Raw genomic sequence first — 23,512 nt, forward strand, 5'->3', positions numbered from 1 at the left:
TGCGTGGTTCCAGCATTCGTGGTTCTGACACATATTCATTTATCTCACATAGCCATTCTGTAAAGAAAACAGCATTTTTATTATATCTCTCTTCCACCCTCTAGCAATGGTAAAGCCAATTGGTCTGGCTATAACGTACTATACAGCACTTGCGCACGCAACACACATAGCCCCTGTGAATTCACTTTAAAGCTGGACCATTTGGCTATACTAATGCTTGGTTATACTGTGATTGATCTGAAGGACGCTGCTGCTCTTAAAGCCTGACCACAGCAATACAATGTGACTAGAGCGTGTGCCTTTTTTAAAGAATGTAAGAATGCACCCAGTCTCCGCATCCTTCAGAGAGCTAATAACATGCGAGGGAAGCTCTCCTCTGCAGTGCAAAGAGAATCAGACAGCTGGTTAGCTGCATTATGTTTCAGCAGGCGGCGGCTTGGTACCTCAATAAACACAACGTGTTCTTAGTTTCTGATACTTATTAATAAGAGAAACCACATCTTTCTGGCGAGCTCACCCGTCCCAGAAGCTCATCTCCTCTTCTCCACAAGCTCCACCTCCCCCTGCACTCTGCTGGGATTCCTCCCCCCACTCAACCCATCTCGGCTTCGGTTGCCGGCTCACATCTCCTCTCGTCTTTCCCCAGCAGCGGTCTCGGGAGTTTAAGCGCCAGCGCAGACACTGGCTCAAGGCAGACAGAGGGCGAGAGATACGCAGCAGAAGAGGACTGGGAGAAGCGCCGACTGGATGCAAGCCTGGAGGATTAGAAAGCAGGAGGGTGAGACAAGCGAAAGGTAACAAGCAACGAGCGCGTCCAAGGAATGAGTGGAGAAAACATGCATTGCAACCTCCGCGCTGCCCAGAAGGCGCAGCTGCACGCAGGGCACTGACCCATCCCAGGCACTCCAGGAGTGATAACATTGACCTTGGCCGATAGACGCATTTGGGAAGGTTGGAAAGACATTTGTGGGCATTAAATCGGCATTAGTTATTGTTTAGAAAACAAGTGCACAGGGGGCTAAGACTGGACGGGATTGTAAGGAAACACCAAACAGGTCGCCAGCGCGGAGACTCGCTGAATCTCCGAGAAGCTGGTTTGGACAGCGGCGTGGAGTACGTTACCCAATATCTAATTTTCCCTTGGTAAGTCTGCGGGACTGGTCAAGGCACTGGCTGTTCCAGGCAAGAAAGCGGGACTTTTCTAGACATTTTAGCACAACTGCCCAGTCAAGTTAACGAGACTACCACGGCGCACATTCACCGCTACAGGTGGGAAACCAGAACGGCTCAGGTATCAATCGTTCTGTTTTTTTGGAGACAGACCAACACTGAGTTCGATTATTCGGTAGCGTAGCACGAGGTGATTCTGGGTCCCTGATTCAGCCAGGAGCGCGAGACTGCTCGCCACACAAGGACACGAAGAGATGCAGGCAAGAGAGACATCTCAGTGATTCAGCGAGTGTCTGATGCCCTGAAGAAAGTGTAAGTTAATCAACACAGACAGTTTCGAGTGAGACTGACCAAGTGAAATATTTATTTGCTTCCGCTGAGAAAAAAAATATTGGTGAACTAATCAAGACTACTCGACATTTGGCTGGACCTGTTCCAAGAAACGGGTAATAAAGACCGGATCATAGAGTGCAGGTAAAACATTGGATTCTATCAAACGTGTTCGATCTAGTAACAGAGACATTTTATGTTTTCCAGTCTGTAGCTGCAAGGAACACGTTATATACGAGGATAACTCGGTGGGCAGTGGGCCGTGCTGCATATAAACCTTTGCAAGGCGCAGAATATATTCTAATTCGACTATATATTTCCAAATATTCATCCTTCCGAGTGCTAAAACTGTAGAACGAGATGTTAAGAAAAAAACACATCTGTTTTTAACACTTCAAGAAACTCGTTTTTTAGTAGTATGCACAGATAAGATGATTTATTTATACGATGGAGAAATCTAATGAGGAACAGAAAATGCAATATTTTCAATTTCTCTTCTGGTTAATATAAATATCCCACAAGACTGAGTGGGACTATTTAGCAATGCAGTACTTAGATGGGTTAGGGAATTATGAAAATCCTACCAGCATCACATTCGAATCCCACAGAACTTGGGGTGCAAGGGAGGGGGAGGGGCAACTTTTCTTTTACAGATTCAACTTAGTTCATTTTTTTCTTTTTGCATATTTTTCATTTTACTTTACTATGTTTGTCATCCTTTTCCTGGACCTGATTAAATTGTTTGTTTATTTATTTGTTTGTTTGTTTTTGTTACTCCTGAACTAGTGCGGGCGTTAGTCGGGTTGTAAACCAACTTTAACAGAATAGAATACTTTGTGGTACTGATAGTGGCTTTTCGAGATGAAGAGAGGGCAGAAGAGGGAAGCTGTTCCTACCTCCCACGTGGAGGCCTCCGACTAGCCCTCGCTTGAAGTTAACCTGTAAAGCGTCAGTACAATAGTGCGTGCCCTTTCCTATTACAGCATCGTGCGTAGGCAATTACTGCCACGCTACCAGATCTGTTCACGGTGTCTGATGGTGCATGTTAGAGATGTAATTGTTGCTGTTTAATTGCGCAGCAGATGAGCGGACTAAATACAGAAAACCACCAGTGCAACGTTATTCCTTTAGGGCAAGGAGGCACATGAACATGCGAGGGAGCCATAGACAGGCTATATTATGCATTTCAACTCTACTTGATTGAATGATGAATTGGAATCTGGATTTTTCGGGGATAGTTAACATTGTGGTTTCCAGTAAGTCGTTGGAAGCAGGTCTCAACAAAGCCTGCGTTTTTAGCTTTTGTAAAGGGCGTGCGCACCCTTAACAAGGCTAACAACATCCGTGCACACATTAACATAAATGAAAGATGAAAATAAAATAGGCAAAGTAGCATACCTATATAAATCTAAACACAGACCTGCAGGGTCATACTGGGGAAAAACGTAGGTCCGGACAACAAAACAAAAGTGGCTCCTGTTAAAGAAACCATATCGCAAAACAGTGTCAACATCAGAGATATCAACTGTAAAATCCAACAATCTGGTCATAAAAGTGGCCCATGACTGCAAAAAACTGACCCACACAGTGATCTGTCAGACCAGCCCATCGATCACTGCTTAACCCCTTCGCTGGTAGCCTTTTTCCCCTCAGGTGGCAAGCCTTTTTTTGGCTATTTGGGGCAGTTCGCACTTAGGCCCTCATAACGCTTTGTCCACATAAGCTACCCATGCCAAATTTGCATCCTTTTTAACCAACATCCTAGGGATTCTAGGAGTACCCAGACTTTGTGGGTTCCCCTGAAGGAAACTAAGAAATTAGCCAAAATACAGTGAATATTTCGTTTAAAAAAAATGGGAAAACAGGGCTGCAGAAGAAGGCTTGTGGTTTTTCCCTGAAAATGGCATCAACAGAGAGCTTGCAGTGCTAAAATCACCAACTTCCAAACTTTCAGGCACAGGCAGACTTGAATCAGAAAACCCAGTTTTTCAACACAATTCTGGCATTTTACTGAGACATTCCCCATTTTTATTATTTTGTGTGCTTTCAGCCTCTTTACAGTTAGTGACAGAAATTGGTGTGAAACTAATGCTGGTTCCCAGAAAGCTAAACATTTCTGAAAAGTAGACAAAAGTCTGAATTGAGCAAGGGGTAATCTGGGTAGATCATGGGTACTCGCAAACATTTTCCCAGGGGCCAAAAAGTTTGGTCTGTGATGTGACTGAGGGCCGCATCAATGCCAGCTGAATGGCGGTCAGGCGAGGGGGTTGGGAGGACTGGCGGTTAAGAATTGGTAGGTGAAGCGAAGGGTATACATCTAGTGGCTGAATTGAGCAATATGAAAATAGAAAACCTGGGATTAATCTTAGCTTCTCCACTTTTCCAAAGTGTGTGTTCCCAGGCAATTGCTTAATTTTAGGTTCAGAGTCTGCACCGTACAAATCTGCTTCGGTGTTTGATTTAATAAACTATAATGTTGTTCATCTATAATATGAACCCAGGCCACTCAAAAAGTGCATATAACATCTGGCTTGCTTGTTTAATTTAATATTGGCGTATTTATCAGGGTAGAAGTGAAAATGAATGTTTCTAAATTCTTGTTTGAAAACTATCACATTTAAATTAATACTTCTCATTCCACTGATACAATAGATTATACTTAGGTGAAATGGACTGCATGTTAACTTAATACACTTTTTTTAAATTGACTGTTATATTTGTACACTTTTGCTGCAACATGTCTTGAAAAATGAACTTGCTTCTAAAGTGAAGCTCAGGACTCCCTGGTTACTTTCTTTCCTTAACACCAGTTAACCTTGAATAAACAATTGCCTCTTTATTTACGATCGAGTGAAGAGCAACCCTGTACTTCTTTTGTCCAGGGGGCCGCATGTAGAGATCAACTGGGCCGCATGCGGACCCCGGGCCGTACTTTGAGTATCCATGGTGTAGATCCTGCAAGGTTTTCCTAAGAAAATAACAGCTGGAATTATTTTTTTAAAATTGAGGTGAAAAAAACAGCCATTTTCTCAACATTTTACTCCGTAACTTTTTCCTGCAATGTCAGATTTTTCAAAGCTTTATGTCATTACATCTGCTGGACTCTTCTGGTTGAGGAGATATATAGGGCCTGTATGTTCATCAAGAACCCTAGGTACCTAGAGCCAATAAATGAGATGCACCTTGCAATAGGTTTTCATTCTATACTGGGTATACAGCGATTAATTTGCAGAAATATAAAGAAGGAAAAATAAGTATCAACAAAACCTTTGTATTTCCAAAATGGGCATAAGATAAGGTATTGAGAAGCAGTGGTTATTTGAACATTTCTTAATTCCGGGGTGCCAATACTAGCATTTGAATTACAGGGCATTTCTCAAATAGACTTCTTTTTTACACAATGTCTTACATTTGGAAGGAAAAAATGTAGAGAAATACAAGGGGCAATAACACTTGTTTTGCTATTCTGTGTTCCCCCAAGTCGCCCGATAAAAATGGTACCTCACTTGCGTGGGTAGGCCTAATGCTCGCGAGACGAAACACAACGTGGACACATCACATTTTTACATTGAAATCTGACATGCTTTTTGCAAATTGCCTAGCTGTAGATTTTGGCCTCTAGCTCCGCCTGCTCCTAGGGAAACCTACCAAACCTGCGCATTTTTGAAAACTATACACCTAAGTGAATACAAGATGGCGTGACTTGTGGGGCTCTTACCAGGTTCTGTTACCCAGAATCCTTTGCAAACCTCAAAATTTGGCCAAAAAAACACATTTTCCTCACATTTTGGTGATAGAAAGTTTAGGAATCTGAGAGGAGCCACAAATTTCCTTCTACCCAGCCTTCCACCGAATCTCCAGATAAAAATGGTACCTTACTTGTGTGGGTAAGCCTAGTGGCCGCGACAGGAAATGCCCCAAAACACAACATGGACACATCACATTTTCGCTAAGAAATCAGATCTGTTTTTTTAAAGTGCCTAGCTGTGGATTTTGGCCTCTAGCTCAGCCGGCACCTAGGAAAACCTACCAAACCTGTCCATTTTTTAAAACTAGACACATAGGGGAATCCAAGATGGGGTGACTTGTAGGGCTCTGACCAGGTTCTGTTACCCAGAATCCTTTGCAAACCTCAAAATATGGCCCAAAAACACTTTTTCCTCACATTTTGGTGATAGAAAGTTCAGGAATCTAAGAGGAGCCACACATTTCCTTCTACCCTGCATTCCACTGAGTCTCCAGATAAAAATGGTACCTCACTTGTGAGGGTAAGCCTAGCGCCCGTGACAGGAAATGCCCCAAAACACAACATGGACACCTCACATTTTCCCAAAGAAAACAGAGCTGTTTTTTAGAAAGTGCCTAGCTGTGGATTTTAGCCTCTAGCTCAGCCGTCACATAAGGAAACCTACCAAACTTGCACATTTTTGAAAACTAGACACCAAGGGGAATCTAATATAGGGTGACTTATGGGGCTTTCACCAGGTTCTGTTACCCAGAATCCTTTGCAAATCTCAAAATGTGGCAAAAAAAAACACCTTTTCCTCACATTTTGGTGACACAAAGTTCTGGAATCTGAGAGGAGCACAAATTTCCTTCCACGTAGCTTTCTCCCACGTCTCCCGATAAAAATGGTACCTCACTTGTGTGGGTGGGCCTAGCACCAGCAACAAGAAATGCCCTAAAACACAACGTGGACACATCCATTCTCCCAAAGAAAACAGATCTGTTTTTGCGGGGGGCTGTGTTTTTGGTCCTGGGCTCAGCAGCCATCTAGGGAAACCTACCAAACCCAGACATTTCTGAAAACAAGACACCCAAGAGAGTCCAGGGAAGTGTGACTTGTGTGTCTCCCCCAATGTTTTCTTACCCAGAATCCTCAGCACACCTCAAATTTAGCTAAAAAAATAATTTTTCCTACATTTCTGTGTGAGATCACTGCACCCGGACAAAGTTCCTACCACTTAATATTCCCCTTAGTCTCCCAGTAAAAATGATACCTCGCCTGTGTAGGTGGGCCAAGTGCCTGTGACACGGAAGAGCAAAAAACATGTCAAAATTGAGGGGGAACCAAAGCGGGTCCAAAAGGGCAGTTTGAAAAAAAAAAATTTTTAGGCTGACAAGTGCAGCAGAAATGTTATCGCTATAGATAAGACAATGCTGGCTGGTAGGAATTTTGTGGATTCCTGCAGATTCCGGAAGATTCCATCACAAAAATGTGGGAAAAATGTGTGATTTCCAGAAAAGTTGGAGGTTTGCAGGGCATTGTGGGTAAGAAAATGGTGCGAGGTGCATGTTAAGCACACCAACCTGGAATCACCCAGATGTTTAGTTTTCAGATGTGTCTAAGACTTGTGGATTTTTCTACATGGCAGCGTCCCAAAGTCCAAAAAGTGCAGCTCTCACTATTCCAAGTGGGACGATTTTGAGAGTTGGCCAAGCTCTCATGGCCCAAATGTAAATTAAAACCCAGAATAATCAAATGTCCTCTTGCATGCTGTTGGATCAGATGTTTTAGTGTGCAGGGGGAGAACTGAAAGACTGTTACCCCCTTTGGGGTGGGGGCATAACCAGGCCCATACAGGTTGCTAGCCACCTCCCCACTATTTTATATATTTTTTTAAAATCCCTGGCATCTGGTATGATTTCTGCCCCCCCTGGGGAGTGGATCCGTGGTAATTGCCCCTTCTGTCCACCGGTGGGCAGAACATCTTTGGCCGCATTTATTTGGAGTTGGGGTATGGCCATACCCCCACCCTCTTATTTTGGAAAAAAGAATCTTCCCTGGTCTCTGGTGGAATTTCTGTCCCCCCTGGGGGCAGATGGCCTTCCAAAAACATTCTGATCTGCTCCAAGGGGGGTACCCATATGGCCAACAGTAATGTGCCCCCCCATGGGGAGAGACCCTTGCCCAAGGGGCTGCCCCCCCCAAACAAAGCACACACATACACACACACCAATCCCTGGTGCCTAAGTGCTTTCTGCCCCTCCCAGGGGCAGATCGGCCTAATAGAAATAGGCCAATCTGCCCCCAAGTGGTGCAGAAATGGCCTAAAATAAAATACCCCCCCCCCCAAGGGAGCGACCCTTGCTCAAGGGTCCCTCCCCTTTTGTGAAATTAGCGCTAAAAAAAAATCCCTGGTGCCTAGAGGTTTCTGCCCATCTTGGGGACAGATTTGCCTAACAAAAATAGACCGATCTGCCACCAAGAGGGGTAGACATGGCCTAAAGACAATGGGGGTCATTACAACCCTGGCGGACGGTGTTAAAGCGGCGGTAAGACCGCCAACAGGCCGGCGGAATTTTTTGGGGAATTACGACCGTGGCGGAAACCGCCAACAAAGACATCCACTTTAACACTCCGACCGCCACGGCGGTACAAACAAACAGCTCGGCGGTCACCGGCAACAGACAGGTGGAGGACAATGTACCACCCACACTATTATGACAGGCCAATCCGCCACCTTTTCCGGGGCTGATTCACCGCGCATAAAAACACGGCGGAAACAGGAATTTCGAAGGGAAAATGCTCACCTCTACACACTCCACGAGGAAGGAGGACACCATGGACCCGGAACTCCAAATTCTCCCTGCGATAGTCTTCCTGCTCCTGTACCTGGAGCACCAACGCCGGCAGCGAAGACCACAGTGAGTACTGCACCTACAACACAGGGGAGGGAGGAGGGAAAAAACAGGGACACACACACGCAGCACGCAACACCCCCACCCCCACCCTCACTCACTACAACACACACACTAATATATATCTATACATTATAGTTACACCCCCCAACTCCCCCCGGAAGAATGCAAAGACAAAAGGAAATGAGTGTAACCATTGTAATCTATCAAAATTCAGTAAGCAAAAATATACATATATACACTATTAACAAAATATACACCAAGAATAGTAGTCGAGGTATTGCACCATTCATAGTCCGTGGACCACTGGGCCCAAAATGCATGGGCGAGGCCCACACACGATACCAGATCAACACAGAGAGAACACTGCAGGGGCATCAGATAGAAATACAACAGGCACCTCAGGGGGAAGGGAAGGGGGGGCACCTCAGCCGGATGAGTGCACAACACCAGATCCACGAGGGGCCTCCATGCCCATTGATGTATCCTGGGGAGTGCAAAGCCACAGTCTCTCAAGTCTCTACAGTGGGTGGGTTGCCCACTGCTGCAGCATGGGCTAGCGGTGCTTGAGTTGGCGGTGCTTGTCCTGTTCAGCAGTGCTTGCCCTGTTCAGCGGTGCTTGAGTTGGCGGTGCTTGCCCTGTTCAGCGGTGCTTGAGTTGGTGGTCCTTGCCCTGTTCAGCGGTGCTTGCCCTGTTCGGCGGTGCTTGAGTTGGCGGTGCTTGCCCTGTTCAGCGGTGCTTGAGTTGGCGGTCCTTCATTGCCCACCTGGACTGGGGCTGTGGGTCCTTCATTGGTCAGCTGGGCAGTGGCTGGCGGGGCCCTCCTGGGCAGCTGGGCTGTGGGTGGCGGAGCCCTCCTGGACAGCGATGCTCCTGGGCAGCGACGATGGGGCTTGCGGTGGCCTCCTGGGCAGCGACGATGGGGCTGGCGGTAGCCTCCTGGGCAGCGACGATGGGGCTGGCGGTGGCCTCCTGGGCAGCGACGATGGGGCTGGCGGTGGCCTCCTGGGCAGCTACGATGGGGCTGGCGGGGCCCTCCTGTGCAGCTACGATGGGGCTGGCGGGGCCCTCCTGGGCAGCGGGCATGATGGCAGTCTTCTCCGCTGTGCTGCTCCTCCCAGACTTGCCGGGTTTCTTGTGGCCCTTCCCCACCTTGGGAGGAGTCACAGCTGAGTCCACACTCCCACTGGGACCCCTGGGAGCGGCTTGGTTGGCTGGAGTCTTCCCCCTCTCCCGCCGGGCACTGGCCAACTTCTGGTGCTTCACAGGGGGGGAACTGGCTGTGCTGTGGCTCCGTGCCACACTGGCTGTCTAGGTGGCCGGTGCACTCCACATACCTGTGACAACATGCACACTGGTACCAGAGATGTTGTGGCTGAGGTGCTAGTTCGGGACCTATGAGTTGGACGGGGGGGGAAATAAGTCAAGGCTGGACAGGAAAAGTTGTTTGGACACACTGGGACGGGTAGCTGGAGGGGGTTTGGGAGTGGAGGAAGAGGTGGTGGTTGTAGGAGATGTACGTTTTGTGGCTTTGGGTGCAGGTGCATGCGCTGGAGGCTGTCGTGAGGTGGATGGCTGTTGGGTGGGTGTGTGCCTGCGTTTGTGTATCTTGGGAGGGGGCGTCACAGACACACTGGGAGAGGACACAGGGGACGTGTGTATGGTAGTGGGGGTGGTGACTGCACATGAGCGGGGTGTGGTGGTGGGTGTGCTGGTGAGGGACATAGTGGCTGTAGAGGTAGTGCATGCAGGTGTGAGTGTAGACGAGACTGGGAGGGAGGGGGGAGACGACGAGGAGGGGGACACAGTGGAGGCAGTGGATGTTGGTGTGTCTGTATGTGTGTGATGCTTGTGTGAGTGCCTGTGGGATGTGTGGTGCTTATGTTTGCCTGAGCTTCCCTTGTGTGGTGAGGTGTGTGCAGGCTGGTCTGATGGTGTGGTTGGGATGGGCAGAGGTACAGGGGATTGGGTCTGGGTGGAGGAACTTGGAGGGGGGAGGCTAGAGACAGGGATAATGGCTGCCATCAGTGCTGAGGTCAGTGTTTGAAAGTCTCGGTGAAGGGCCGCCTGACCAGAATGAATGCCCTCCAGGAATGCATTAGTTTGTTGCAACTGCCTTTCTACACCCTGGATGGCATTCAAAATGGTAGACTGCCCAACAGTGAGTGACCTGAGGAGGTCAATAGCCTCCTCACTGAGGGCAGCAGGGGTGACTGGGGCAGGGCTTGAGGTGCCTGGGGAGAAGGTGATGCCCACCCTCCTGGGTGAGCGGGCACGGGGCGAAGGCTGAGGGGCTGCTGGGAGGGCGGTGCTGGTGGGGGGAGGCGGCTGTACCTGTAGATGCGGGGGGCACAGATGTTGCCACCACCACAAGGGAGCTCCCATCAGAGGACGAGTCCATGTTGCTGGTTTCAGCTCCTGTCCCCGCCGTGGTGCTCACCTCGCCCTCCGTCCCACTGGTGAATTCTGAGTCCGTAGTATGGCCCTCCATGGCCATGTAGGATGCAGCTCCCTTGTGCTCCGGTGCCACTGCTCCTCCGCCTGATGATGCTAATGCACACAAGAACAGGGAGACCACACAAAAAGAGGGGGGGGAAACAGAAAAAAGACATGTTGAGTGCATGGATTACCACTACCGTTGGCGGACAAGACAGACACAGAAGCCCCCTGCACTACGTTGTGCTCTTGGCCTCTACAGTGCAATTCATGGGAAATGGCCTACAAGGCTGTGGATGACATATGCACACATAGATGACACAGGTGCATAAATAGCTGTACTTGGCACTCCACAGAGGTGGGGGGGTGGGCCACAGGGCCATACCTTACAGGGGGGCCTAGCCTAAGGAACTCGCCCTGGCCTAGGGAAACCCACAGCCCTCCTCCCAAACCCAGACACCTCCACTGCGCGCAAAGTCAGCTGAATGAGCGTGTACTCACCCCTTTGTGTCTGCTGTGATGCCCTCAAGCGCCCATCCAACTCCGGGTAGGCCACCGCCAGGATCCGGAACATCAGGGGAGTCATGGTTCGACGGGCACACCTCCCACGTTGGGAGGCCATCCCCAGCTGAGCCTCCGCAGTCTTCTTGCCTGTGGCGAATGTCCTCCCATCTTTTCCGGCAGTGGGTGCTCTGTCTGTGGTGGACCCCCAGGGTCCAGACGTCCTTGCCGATGGCACCCCAAATATCCTTCTTCTGATGGGTGCTGACCTAAATGAAATGTGCAGGGGAAGAAGGGAAGTCATTACCAACTGCGCCATCAAAGTGAGTGGCCCCCATCCCTACCCTTGCCATGTGGCACATGCACCCACCGTCTTTCATGGACGCAGAACTCTTTCCCCTTCCTTCTTACAACCAGCCCTCTCCACACAGTCATAGCCCATACAACATGCTCCCTGTGTACTTACCTGCTGGTCTGGAGGACCGTAGAGTAGCGTGTACTGGGGGAGGACCCCATCGACGAGCTTCTCCAACTCCTCCGATGTGAAGGCAGGGGCTCTTTCCCCAGACGGACGAGCCATTGTCTCTTCCAGACCGAGGTCACAGCAGCACTTGCAGTGTAGGTCCTCTCCTGTCGAAGATCAGGTATCAAGTGATTATACAGATAGAAAATGGCGGTCACGTCCGCGGACGTCGTCATTGGCTCCTGGGACCCAAAGGGTCCAATGTTAACCAATGCAGCATTGCGCCGCGGTCTCCGACCGTCTACCGCGACGGTGTACAACGCCAGCGCAGTTACCTCACATCCCATTGTCCCACTTTAGAGGTCAGGCAGCCGCCATTTCAGGGCCTAATTTCCACATGCGTCACACATACCTAGGCCTAGTCTCAACACACATACAGGCCACATTTTGTGTATGATTGGTGTTCTGTGTAGACTGTGGGTACATACCTCTGAGTTGTATGACTCTGTGCTCGCTGTTGCCCTTCATAGGCACCTTCCGCTGGGACATGTGAGGAGATGGCGGAATCCTCTGGTGTACCGACCGCTGGTGGACCTGTCAACAATGGAGGAAAGAAATGTGATCATCACCTACAGGTTTGACCGTGCCACAATCCAGGAACTGTGTACCCAGTTGGAGCCAGCCCTGATGTCAGCAATCCGCCATCCCACAGGAATCCCCCCTCACGTGTAGGTGCTATCAGTGCTCCATTTTCTTGCAAGTGGGTCTTTTCAAACAACTGTGGCCATGGCATCAGGGATGTCCCAGCCCATGTTTTCCAACGTATTGTCCAGAGTGTTGTCTGCCCTTCTGAAACACAGGCGGAGCTACATTGTTTTCCCTCAGGTGGAGGATTTGCCTACAGTGAAAGGTGACTTCTATGCCCTTGGACATATCCCCAACATCATAGGTGCCATTGATGGGACCCATGTGGCTTTGGTCCCCCCCCACAGGAGTGAACAGGTGTACAGAAACCGGAAAGGTTATCATTCGATGAATGTACAGATGGTATGTTTGGCAGACCAGTACATCTCCCATGTGAATGCCATGTTCCCTGGCTCAGTGCATGACACCTACATCCTGCGGAATAGCAGCATCCCTTATGTGATGGGTCAACTCTAGAGGCACTGTGTGTGGCTATTAGGTGACTCTGATTACCCCAACCTGTCATGGCTACTGACCCCAGTGAGGAATCCCAGGACCAGGGCAGAGGAACGCTACAATGAGGCCCATGGGCGAACTAGGAGGGTGATCGAGCGTACTTTCGGCCTCCTGAAGGCCAGGTTCAGGTGCCTCCACGTGACAGGTGGATCCCTATTCTACTCACCAAAGAAGGTGTGCCAGATCATCTTGGCCTGCTGTATGCTTCACAACTTGGCTTTGCGACGACAGGTGCCTTTTCTTCAGGAGGATGGTCCAGATGGCGGTGTTGTGGCAGCTGTGGAGCCTGTGGACAGTGATGAGGATGAAGCAGAGGAAGAAGACATGCAGAACAGGGATTCAGTCATCCAGCAATATTTCCAGTGAAACACAGGTGAGAATACATTCCTGCCTACTACATGTACTTTTACACTTCTACCTCTATCCTGTCTGTCGTTTTCACCCAGTGTATGGTCACTGAGTTGTCACTTTCCCTTACGGTTTCACAGGTGTGGGTCCCAACGTGTCTCATCTGTTTAGATTCCTCATGGACTAGAGCTGTGTGACATAGGTATGTTGTCATTACTATTTCAAGAACATTTTATTACTGTAATTGATAATACACTATTTCGAAATCACAGACAGACTCCAGATCTTTTGGTGCTTTAGGTGTGTTTATTTAAATATAAAATATTGGAGGGGGAAGTTGAATGGTGAGGGGTGATGGTGGAGGAATGTCCATGGCAGAGTCCAGTCTATTAGTCTCACAGGTGCATTGCCCATATGGGCATAGGAAGTGGAGCTGGGGCAGTTTCAATATGGACAGGGTGACAACGTGGGACAGTGGGATGACAATCAGGGTGGTCTCATTTCTTGGCGGGGGTCTTGGCATCATTCTCTGTCTTGTTCCTGGATCTCAGGGACAATTTGCGGGGTGGTTCTCCCTCTGCAGGGGGTGGGGTGCTGGTGTGGTGGTCCTGTGGTGGGGCATCCTGTCCACTAGCGCCGGCGGATGTGGTGGGCAGTTCATCGTCCATGCTAGTGTCAGAGGCCCCTTGTAGTGCCACAGTGTCCCTCCTGGTGTTGAGTACTTCCTTTAGCAACCCTACGATGGTGCCCAGGGTGGAGCTGATGGTTCTGAGTTCCTCCCTGTATCCCAAATACTGTTTCTCCTGCAGGCGCTGGGTCTCCTGAAACTTGGCCAGTACCGTTGCCATTATCTCCTGGGAGTGGTGGTATGCTCCCATGATGGAGGAGAGGGCCTCGTGGAGAGTGGGTTCCCTTGGCCTGTCCGCCCCCGGTCGCACAGCAGCCCTCCCAGTTCCCCTGTGTTCCTGGGCCTCCATCCCCTGGACCGTGTGCCCACTGCCACTGCCCCCAGGTCCCTGTTGTTGTTGGGGTGGTGGGTTGTCCTGGGTTCCCTGTAGTGGTGGACACACAGCTGATTGACGTGTCCTGGGGACGGAGGTATGGGCCCGCTGGGTGGGTGCTGTGCTGGTGTTTCCAGAGGGTGGAAGGTCTGTGGTGGCCTGTGCCTGTGTGGGGGGAACCGACTGTCCCGAGGCCCACGATGGTCCGGGCTGGTCATCTAGATCCAGTTGGACAGAGGTGCTGAACATCACTGTGGGCCTCTTCTGTGGGTGGAGTGGACATGTCTGGACCCTCCTCTCTGGTGACGTTGGGTAGTGGTCCTGCAGGGGTGGAAAGGCATGATTATTGCATCTGTGTGTGGCATGGTGTGCAATGGGTGGGTGACCGTGTACCCCAGTGCTGGCATTCCTGTGTGTGAGCTTGTGTGATGATGGTTTAGGGGGGTGTATGGGTATGTGCAGTGGGCATGCCTTAGTAATGGGTGTCCATGCTTTGTTGTTGCATGCAGGGCTTGGTGTTGGGATGTGTGGTTTATGATGTTGGTACATTTGTGAGGAGTTGGAGTTATAGGGGTGAGGGCGAGGGTGGGGGTATGTGATGGCATGCAGGTAGGGTGGGGGATGTAATAGTTAAGATTTGACTTACCAGAGTCCATTCCTCCACCGACTCCTGCGAGGCCCTCAGGATGCAGAATCGCCAAGACCTGCTCCTCCCATGTTGTTAGTTGTGGGTGAGGAGGTGGGGGACCGCCGCCAGTCCGCTGAACCGCCTGGTGGTGTCTTGAGACCACGGAACGCACTTTCCCCGGTAGGTCATTCCACCTTTTCCTGATGTCCTCTCGATTTCTTGGGTGTTGTCCCCATGCATTGACCCTGTTGACGATTCCTCACCATAGCTCCATCTTCCTTGCAATTGAGGTGTGCTGCACCTGTGCTCCAAATAGCTGTGGCTCTACCCGGACAATTTCCTCCACCATGGGGCTGTCTTTGCAGTGCCATGGGGTGGTGTAGGTGATGTGTGGGGTGGTGTGTGTGGTGATAAGTGTGGTGATATGTAGTGGTGTGTTGTGTGAGGTGCGTGGAAGTTGTGCGGATGATGGATGTTGTGTGCCTGTGGATGCTAGTTTGTTGATGGTGGTGTCTCTCTCTGGCCTTCGGTTGTGAATTGTGGTCGTAGGGGTTTGTGGGTGATGTGGGTGTGTGTTTTATATTGTATTGGGTGTGTGGGAGAGGGGTGTGTATGTGTATCAGGTGTGTGTATTTCAAATTGTCCAATGTGGGGATGTTTTGTAAGAGTGTGTGTATTTTGAGCGCGGCGGTGTGTATCGCCAATGGAATACCGCGGTTGAAAGACCACTGCGTGGATTCGTGTGTCGTGATAGTGTGGGCGTATTTCTGTTGGCGTGACGGTGGAGGTTTTGTTTTCACCAGTTTATCACTGACCTTTGGTGTTGCGGACTTGTGTGGGTGTCTGAACTTTGTCGGATTCCAAGATGTGGGTCATAATAGCTGTGGCAGAATTCCACTGCCGTGGCGGTGTGTTGATGGTCTTCTGCACGGCGGTAAGCAGCTTTTACCAACAATGTTGTAATGACCCCTAGTGTGTCCCCCAGGGGAGCTGCCCTTGCCTAAAGGGTCGCACCCCACATATAAAAAAAAAAAATAATCCCTGGTGTCTAGGGTTTTCTGCCCCCTTTGGGAGCAGATCAGCCTAATTACAATAGACCGATCTGCCCCAAAGGTGGGCAGAAATGGCCTAAAATAAATTTGTCCCCCAGGGTAATGACCCTTGCCTAAGGGGTCACCCCCCTTGCGTGAAATTGTGTGTCTAGTGGTTTCTGCCCCTCTTGGGGGCAGATTGGGCAAACAAAAATAGGCCGATCTGCCCCCAAGGGAGGCGGAAATGGCCTAAAAGTAAACTTGCCCCCAAGGGAGGGACTTTTGCCTAAGGGGTCGCTCCCCACATACATGTAACGAAAAAAGACAAAAAAATTATCCCCGGTGTCTAGTGGTTTCTGCAGATCGGCCTAATTATAATAAGCCGATCTGCCCCTAGTGGGGGCAGAAATGGCCTAAAAATAAATTGCCCCCCTGGGGAGCGGCCCTTTCCCAAGGGGCCGCTCCCTTTATGATATAAACAAAAAAAAGAAATTCCCTGGTGCAGAGAGAGACATTAAAGGAGAGGAAAGGCCTTTCCTCTCCTTTCAAGTCTCTCTTGCCCCTTCCATGTGATCGGAGGAGAAATGCTTTTGCACAGTGGTGGCAGCCTCTGAAGATGTTAGTGCACGATTGAGCACTGATGTCATCAGACGCCACAGGTGGGCCGGGGGTGTTTGGGTGGAAGGGGAAGCGATTCTCCTTCCATCCTTACCCAGGGGAAGGTGATAGCCCCCGGGGAAGCACTAGCGCTTCCCCCGTGGGCCCCTAGCTGGACATAACAGTTACGTACTGGGCACCCAAGCGGTGCTGTCCAGGACGTAACCGTTACGTTCGGGGCACCCGAGGGGTTAAATGCTCGATAGGCCAGTCTGAGCCTGCAGTCCAATAGACACAGCCACTGCACACAGACCTACAGAGCAATGAACAGGAATGCCCTGTATAAAATCTCTCATGCACACAGATCAAGAGAAGTGTTATCTATGCTTTTCTAATGTTATCTCATAGTGATAGATGGGATAACAGGGCAAAAAATGATGGCAAGAAAGGGAGAAATGAGGAACAATAGTGAATGCAGTGATCATCTCCCAAATGGAGATACAGTGAGGAGTCGGCCATTGTCATCTGGTTGGCAAGGAAAAAAGGTTTTGCGAAACGGAAGGGAAACAGAACAGGATAGGAGGCATACAATTCACGGAGTACAATAATTATGCTGAATAGGTTAGTTATGAAGACTTAGGATTGGTAAACTGTTATAGAAAGGCTGATGCATAGAGACAACAGACAATCTCATACCCCGACATATTATACACAGATACACTCAGACAGCATTACTAGACATAAATAGTAATACGTGTATGTATGTAGGTAGACCCTTTGCAGAATAAATCAGTTTTGAGGTAGGAAAACATTGACTCATTGGCTAATCAATGTGAGAAAGTAGCCTCTTTCTAGCCTTGTTACCCCCACTTTTGGCCTGTTTGTGAGTATATGTCAGGGTGTTTTCACTGTCTAACTGGGATCCTGCTAGCCAGGGCCCAGTGCTCATAGTGAAAACCCTATGTTTTCAGTATGTTTGTTATGTGTCACAGGGACCCTGCTAGTCAGAACCCCAGTGCTCATAAGTTTGTGGCCTATATGTATGTGTTCCCTGTGTGATGCCTAACTGTCTCACTGAGGGTCTGCTAACCAGAACCTCAGTGGTTATGCTCTCTCTTTACAAATTGTCACTAACAGGCTAGTGACCAATTTCACCACTTCACATTGGCATACTGGAACACCCTTATAATTCCCTAGTATATGGTACTGAAGTACCCAGGGTATTGGGGTTCCAGGAGATCCCTATGGGCTGCAGCATTTCTTTTGCCACCCATAGGGAGCTCTGACAATTCTTACACAGGCCTGCCACTGCAGCCTGAGTGAAATAACGTCCACGTTATTTCACAGCCATTTACCACTGCACTTAAGTAACTTATAAGTCACCTATATGTCTAACCTTTACCTGGTAAAGGTTGGGTGATAAGTTACTTAGTGTGTGGGCACGTTATTTCACAGCCATTTACCACTGCACTTAAGTAACTTATAAGTCACCTATATGTCTAACCTTTACCTGGTAAAGGTTGGGTGCTAAGTTACTTAGTGTGTGGGCACCCTGGCACTAGCCACGGTGTCCCCACATCGTTCAGGGCAAATTCCCCGGACTTTGTGAGTGCGGGGACACCATTACACGCGTGCACTGTACATAGGTCACAACCTATGTACAGCGTCACAATGGTAACTCCGAACATGGCCATGTAACATGTCTAAGATCATGGAATTGTCACCCCAATGCCATTCTGGCATTGGGGAGACAATTCCATGATCCCCCGTGTCTCTAGCACAGACCCGGGTACTGCCAAACTACCTTTCCCGTGGTTTCACTGCAGCTGCTGCTGCTGCCAACCCCTCAGACAGGTTTCTGCCCTCCTGGGGTCCAGCCAGGCTTGGCCCAGGAAGGCAGAACAAAGGACTTCCTCAGAGAGAGATTGTTACACCCTCTCCCTTTGGAAAAATGTGTCAGGGCTGGGGAGGAGTAGCCTCCCCAGCCTCTGGAAATGCTTGGATGGGCACAGATGGTGCCCATCTCTGCATAAGCCAGTCTACACTGGTTCAGGGATCCCCCAGCCCTGCTCTGGCGCGAAACTGGACAAAGGAAAGGGGAGTGACCACTCCCCTGACCTGCACCTCCCAGGGGAGGTGCCCAGAGCTCCTCCAGTGTGCTCCAGAACTCTGCCATCTTGGAAACAGAGGTGCTGCTGGCACACTGTACTGCTCTGAGTGGCCAGTGCCAGCAGGTGACGTCAGAGACACCTTCTGATAGGCTCTTACCTGTGTTGCTAGCCTATCCTCCTTCCTAGGTAGCCAAACCTCCTTTTCTGGCTATTTAGGGTCTCTGCCTTGGGGAATTCTTTAGATAACGAATGCAAGAGCTCATGAGAGTTCCTCTGCATCTCTCTCTTCACCTTCTGCCAAAGGATCGACCGCTGACTGCTCAGGACACCTGCAAAACCGCAACAAAGTAGCAAAGAGGACTACTGCAACCTTGTATCGCTGATCCTGCCGCCTTCTCAACTGTTTCCTGGTGGTGCATGCTCTGAGGGTAGCCGGCCTCCTCTCTGCACTAGGAGCTCTAAAGAAATCTCCAGTGGGACGACGGAATCCTCCCCCTGCAACCGCAGGCAGCAAAAGACTGCATCACCGGTCCTCTGGGTCCCCGCTCAGCACGACGAGCGTGGTCCCTGGAACTCAGCAACTCTGTCCAAGTGACTCCCACAGTCCAGTGACTCTTCAGTCCAAGTTTGGTGGAGGTAAGTCCTTGCCTCCCCACGCTAGACTGCATGGCTGGGTACCACATGATTTGCAGCTGCTCCGGCTCCTGTGCACTCTTCCAGGATTTCCTTTGTGCACAGCCAAGCCTGGGTCCCCAACATTCTAACCTGCAGTGCACAACCTCCTGAGTTGTCCTCCAGCGTCGTGGGACTCCCTTTTGTGTCTTCGGGTGAACTCCGGTTCACTCCTCTTTTAAGTGCCTGTTCCAGTACTGCTGCAGGTGCTGCCTGCTTCTGTGAGGGCTCTCTGACTTGCTGGGCGCCCCCTCTGTCTCCTCATTCAAGTGGCGACATCCTGGTCCCTCCTGGGCCACAGCAGCCTCCAAAAACCCTAACCGTGACCCTTGCAGCCAGCAAGGCTTGTTTGCGGTCTTTCTGCGTGGGAACACCTCTGCAAGCTTCTTCACGACGTGGGACATCCATCCTCCAAAGGGGAAGTTTCTAGCCCTCTTCGTTCTTGCAGAATCCACAGCTTCTACCATCCGGTGGCAGCTTCTTTGCACCCTCAGCTGGCATTTCCTGGGCATCTGCCCAATCTCAACTTTGTCGCAACTCTTGGACTTGGTCCCCTTGTTCCACAGGTACTCTCGTCCGGAAATCCACTTTGGTTGCATTGCTGGTGTTGGTCTTCCTTGCAGAATTCCCTTATCACGACTTCTGTGCTCTCTGGGGAATATAGGTGCCCTTTACACCTACTTTTCAGGGTCTTGGGGTGGGCTATTTTTCTAACCCTCACTGTTTTCTTACAGTCCCAGCGACCCTCTACAAGCTCACATAGGTTTGGGGTCCATTTGTGGTTCGCATTCCACTTTTGGAGTATATGGTTTGTGTTGCCTCTATACCTATGTGCTCCTATTGCAATCTACTGTAACTTTATATTGCTTGCATTACTTCCTTTTGCTATTACTGCATATTTTTGGTATTGTGTACATATATCTTGTGTATATTTGGCATCCTCATACTGAGGGTACTCACTGAGATACTTTTGGCATATTGTCATAAAAATAAAGTACCTTTATTTTTAGTATATCTGTGTATTGTGTTTTCTTATGATATTGTGCATATGACACCAGTGGTATAGTAGGAGCTTTGCATGTCTCCTATTTCAGCCTAAGCTGCTCTGCTATAGCTACCTTCTATCAGCCTATGCTGCTAGAAACACCTCTTCTACACTAATAAGGGATAACTGGACCTGGTACAGAGTGTAAGTACCCCTCGGTACCCACTACAAGCCAGGACAGCCTCCTACAATCAATTCCTGACTTATACTTGGAAAACAAACTTATTGGTGCCCATTCAATCATAGCACTCTTTGAATTTATCATCTGTCTTGACAGTACAGCACACATGTCTTATTAATTCTACCCTGACCTCTTGCTATAATCATAAATGTGTAGCAGAGCAATCTATCAATTTTTTTTTTTTAATTAATGCTTCACAACTATATGTACAAATATATCCTGTCTGTTTTATGATGTTCTGAAGTGCAAGAGGCTGGGTCCAAACTGTACAAAACTATGCAAATAAAAAAATACGTACATATTATGTTTATTCATTCCTGTTCTTTCCCTTTACAAATAATTTCATTCATGTGTATTTGTTATTTAAGAAGAGAAAGAGCCTGATTTAAAGATTGGTGGACAGAGTGCTCTGTCACAAATGCAGTGGAGTTCACCTTCTGTCTAAACTGGTCTGTCTACCTCATTTAGAGTCAGGTGTACCGTACAAAATCCGTAGGAATTGGAGTGATCAGAAGAAGTGCTTAACACTATCCCCCTATTTCGGACGGATGGTGTCCAACATATTTCCTGTCTGTCACAACAAGGAAGAACATGGTGGTAAGGCTACCAGTAAGGGACAAGAAAAACAATAATAATGACCCCCACACCCTGGGAGAAAACTCTCAGGGTGTGGGGTTGTTGTTTTTTTATTCTTCAAAAACAAACTCCTGCTTTCTGAGTTTGTTTTTGAAAAATTAGAAGCTTTTGAAAAGTTTAGCAGCTGGCTTTCATGGCTGACGATAGCATCAGTCTAACTTTTCCTACATTGTCAGGAACCGCCATGATGGTGGTTACTGTCAATGTAGAGAGTTGTTCATAGGGCTGGTGGACACTTCTACATTTGGTGGGCAGAGGTTCCTCATGATGGTAGAGGTATTGTTCTCCTCTATTTAGACTGAGTAAACTTGATCGGTCAAACTCTAAATCAGGTCCAACATCTTCAACTCCCAGAATTCACTCACATGTTAACTGAAAGGCAAAGAAGACAATGATTGCATGGACATCAAGAAGTTATTTTGCAAATGAAAGCAAAGATCTATGAGTTGTGCCCTAATGTATCTATAACTCACACTCCTGCCCTGCACAGACTTTTCATCAATTATGTCATTTCTGATGGTGCAGTCATGCTGTTAGTGAGGTCATATAGCATACCATCAGTGATATAATATATGGGGTAATTAGCAGTGTGTGAGTTATAGTTACTTTCAGGCACTACTTATAGTTACTTGAGATATCTGTAACTAGAGAATTTCAGTGGCTTTGTGTGTTTAAAATGGTATGCTTTAATTGACGTTTTCACCTAATCATAACATAACTTTAACCTTAGTTTTTTCAGTGAATTTTGAAAGTTTTTTTTAATTGTAAAGTAAGATTTTATCACCATATCTAACTAACTATAAAGCCACTTTAACCTTTGGTTTCTTTAGTGAATATGTATATATATGTATAGGGGGTGATTCTAACTTCGGCGGGCGGCGGAGGCCGCCCGCCAAAGTTCCCCCACCAAAATACCGCTCCGCGGTCGAAAGACCGCTGAGGGTATTTTGGGATTTGCCCTGGGCCCTTCGCCCGCCAGCCCAGGGCAAATCAACCTTCCCACGAGGACGCCGGCTCAGAATTGAGCCGGCGGAGTGGGAAGGTGCGACGGGTGCTGTTGCACCCGTCGCGTATTTCAGTGTCTGCATAGCAGACACTGAAATACTTTGTGGGGCCCTCTTACGGGGGCCCCTGCAGTGCCCATGCCGCGGCACCCCCTACCGCCATCCTGTTCCTGGCGGGAGACCCGCCAGGATCAGGATGGAGGTAGGGGGTGTCAGAATCTCCATGGCGGCGGAGCGCGCTCCGCCGCCATGGAGGATTCTGCAGGGCAGCGGGAAACCGGCGGGAGACCGCCGGTTTCCCGCATCTGACCGCGGCCGAACCGCCGCGGTCAGAATGCCCTGCGGGGCACCGCCGGTCTGTCGGCGGTGCTCCCGCCGACCCTGGCCCCAGCGGTCAGAGACCGCCGGGGTCAGAATGACCCCCATAGTCTTGTATACACTTCTGCTTTTGCCGTGATGCCGCATTGGGGTGTCATATGTTAGTTGGCCATGGCTTCCAATAGAAACAATGAAAGGAAATTTGATAGGAACATGAGTACACACACTCAGAAAGACAATTTAACGTTTTTCTGAAGTGCTCCAGACCATGCAACGCATTTCAGCTCCACAACCTGGTCATACATTGAAAAATAGAAATTCAGCAGGTTGTAGTTATCCTTATTTCAAGGAATTATAACTTGTGACCTGAGGTAACTATTTCTCATGCCCCCGTCATGCACAGCTTTCTCATCAATAATTTTACTGCAAATGTTTCAGCAATATTATCAATTATGTCATACAAGATGCCATGACTGACGTAACATGGGGTAATTAGCAGTGCATGGCGAGGGTGCAAGTTATAGTTGCCTCAGGGCATAAATTATAGTTTCTTGAAATAACTGTAACCGCTGAAATAATTGTAACTGTTGAATTTCCATGGTTTTATGGGTTTAGAATATGATCCTAGCTATATCACCCCTGTAACCTTTGTTTTTTTGTGAATTTCTACATTTACAAGTCTATTTGCGAACTATAATGCCTCTGTAAACTTTGTTTTATTTTTATTGAGTTTCTTTCTTTTTTAATGCTATTTCGTAACTATAATGTCTCTGTGTGGTGGGTGTATGAGTGTGTATGTGACTGGCTGTGTGGGTCTGTGAGTGGGTGTGTGCATGGCAGTATGGGTATATACATGGGTGTGTAAATGTGTGGTGGGTGTATGAATGCATGTGTGACTGGCTGTGTTGGGATAAGGATAGAGGGGGAGTGGCTGTCTGGGTGTGTGAGTGGGTGTGTGAGTGGTTTTGCTGTATAGGTCTCTGAATGGTTGTGTAAGTGATTGTGGAGGTAGGTCAGTGGGAGTGTAAGTGGTTGTATGAGTGTGTCTGTGCCTGTGTGAGTAGGTATGTGTCTGTGTGATCCTGGAAGTGGGTGTGTGAGTGGTTTTCTGCAACATTCCTCTCATGTTGCGGCCAGCCAATCACAGCATTGCTGTTTGGATGGAGATATGCAAATCCTCTCCGATCTGCCGAGGAT

The 23,512-nt window shown here is 48.9% G+C and overlaps 1 protein-coding gene across 1 annotated transcript in view; it reads left to right on the forward strand.

Annotated features, from left to right (window-relative positions):
• Positions 1 to 327: 327 nt before the first annotated feature.
• Positions 328 to 23,512, forward strand: part of LOC138258999 (contactin-3-like) — a 1,120,386-nt gene continuing 1,097,201 nt past the window's right edge. Inside the window, exon 1 of the mRNA XM_069206372.1 lies at positions 328 to 1,644. The gene's annotated coding sequence lies outside the window, so the exon portion shown is untranslated. The remainder of the gene's footprint in view (positions 1,645 to 23,512) is intronic.

This window comes from Pleurodeles waltl, chromosome 9 (genome assembly GCF_031143425.1).
Source record: "Pleurodeles waltl isolate 20211129_DDA chromosome 9, aPleWal1.hap1.20221129, whole genome shotgun sequence".
Classification (NCBI taxonomy): Eukaryota; Metazoa; Chordata; class Amphibia; order Caudata; family Salamandridae; genus Pleurodeles; species Pleurodeles waltl.